General features: G+C 37.0%; 1 protein-coding gene across 1 annotated transcript in view; it reads right to left on the reverse strand.

Moving 5' to 3' along the window:
• The window catches only part of GC (group-specific component (vitamin D binding protein)), a 44849-nt gene that overhangs the window by 7386 nt on the left and 35081 nt on the right, over positions 1–2382 (reverse strand). The window lies entirely within an intron of this gene.

Below are 2382 nucleotides of genomic sequence, written 5' to 3' on the forward strand. Positions count from 1 at the left end.
CTTGGGGGGAAAACATTCTTTAACTTACAGTTAAAGCTTCTAATTGGCATTAATTAATTAGACGAAGTGGTATTTGCTTTTACATTGTAGGTAAATTATTTTATGTGCAAAAAATGAGTAAAAAATGCATCATAAATGATACTTATCTAACACATGACAAGCAATAATAAAACCCACTCAAAAAAATCTCAGCCGCCACCAGAGTTGGGGAGGGATGAAACTTAATATCATGAACTTCAGAAAGAAGTAGGCATGCCCTGGCCGGTTTGGCTTAATGGGTAGGGTGTTAGCCTGTGTACTGAAGGGTCCCAGGTTTGAATCTGGTCAAGGGCACATTCCTGGGTTGCAGGTTCAATCCCCAGTGGGGGGCTTGCAGGAGGCAGACAATTAGTGATTCTGTCTCATCATTGCTGTTTCTATCTCTCTTTTCCTTTCCTTTCCTCTCTGAAATCAATACAAATATATTGGGGAAGAAAAGAAGTAGGCAAAGGAGGAAAATATTTTGATATGGCACCTGGCATCGAGTTGATCTTAGCCTTGCATCTATACTCCAGAAATGGAATGGGTGAGACAACAGAATTCTTGGAATTGTCACTATGTCTCCAAGTTAGCAGTCTAGTGAATGAAAGGGCTATTCTTATCTTACAATTCCTCTAGTAATTAAATTGACTGCTGGGGAGTTACAGGTCAAATGGATGATGCGAATAAATGGGCTTATGCATATGAGAAAGGCTAACGGACATCTCCCCAGGAAATAGGATAGAAACTGAGTTGGTGGAGGAAATCCTAGTGTAAAACATGTAACAAAACGTTAGAGTAATCAGAGATCAGGCCTACCAACAATGGATCACACAGCCTGAACTGGGCTCTCCTCTGTCCTCCACTCCTTCAGTCTACACAAAGCTAGAACACCAAGTACCAACCTCACGTTAGTTTTATAGGAGGAAACTAATAAGCTCAGGTTCGGTGAAAGGAATTCAATAATTCACCTCCAACAGAAAATGCCTCGCAAGATAAAAAATAAATGATCTGGCAATTATGCAACTACATGTAAGGGAGAAAGAGAATTCAGAGACGGGGTGAGGGAAGGTGGGAGACAGGAATGGGAGGGATCTGGGGGCTAGAGGTAGGGGAATTATGTTTAAAGAAAGATGAACCCAAGAACTAACAAATTAGGAGGAGTGGGGAGGGAAACTAGAAAATATGAGTTCAAATTTCTTTATCTTTCAGAGTTGGAAACCAATTGGTAGTGTCTAAAAGAAAAACTTGTAATAAAAAATGACTCCAGCATTTTAATATTAGTATATATTTTTTAATTTTTAGAAAATAACTCTTATGGTAAAGAAATATTTGTGTAACCTTTAGCAATTAAATTGCATTTCTTTTCCTTGTGTTACATTGAAGCAAATTAAATTAAAGGGTAAAGGGTGCCAAATACATAGTGCGAGAAGATGATGTGACTTTGGATGGTGAGGATACAATGAAATGTACAGAACATGTATCATAGTAATATACATGCGAAACCTATATGATCTTATTAACCAATGTCACCCCAATACATTTAATTGAAAATTAAATAATTAATAATTAAGATATAAGGTATGGTATGATCCATTTTTCCTGAAAGCATCTATTTTTCTTTTAAAATTCCTCATTTATTGCATTTAAAATTTTTTTGTCTTTGTTGTTGAAAGTTTTACAGAGGTCTCCTTTGTCCCCCATTGACCTTCTCCACCCCACACTTTGCCCTCAGGCCTTCACCACACTATTGTCTGTGTCCATGGGCTATGCATATGTGCATATAAGTTCTTTCGTTAATCTCTTCCTGGCCCCTCTGCCCCCTTCCCTCTGAGATTCATGAGTCTGCTCCATGCTTCTGTGTCTCTGGATCTATTTTGTTCATCAGTTTATTTTGATCATTATATTTCACATATCAGTGGGATCATATGATACTTGTCTTTCTCTGGTTTATTTTGCTTAGCATAATACTCTCCAGGTCCCTCCATGCTGTCTCAGAGGGTAAGAGATCCTTCTTTTTTTTACTGCCGCATAGTATTCCATTGTGTAAATGTACCACATGTTTTATATCCACTCATCTGTTAGGCTCTTGGGCTGTTTCCAGATCTTAGCTATTGTAAATAGTGCTGTGATGAACATAGGGGTCTGTATATTTTTTCTGATTGATGTTTTGGGATTCTTAGAATACATTCCTAGAAGTGGGATCATTGGGTCAAGTGGCAGTTCTGTCTTTTTTAAAAAATCAGTCTACCAATTGCTATTTATATATATACATATGAACATATATATATATACATATATATATACACACACACACATATATATGAAATAAAATTTTCACAAATATTTAACCACACTCTGTTT

Source organism: Myotis davidii, unplaced genomic scaffold, assembly GCF_000327345.1.
Source record: "Myotis davidii unplaced genomic scaffold, ASM32734v1 scaffold284, whole genome shotgun sequence".
NCBI lineage: Eukaryota > Metazoa > Chordata > Mammalia > Chiroptera > Vespertilionidae > Myotis > Myotis davidii.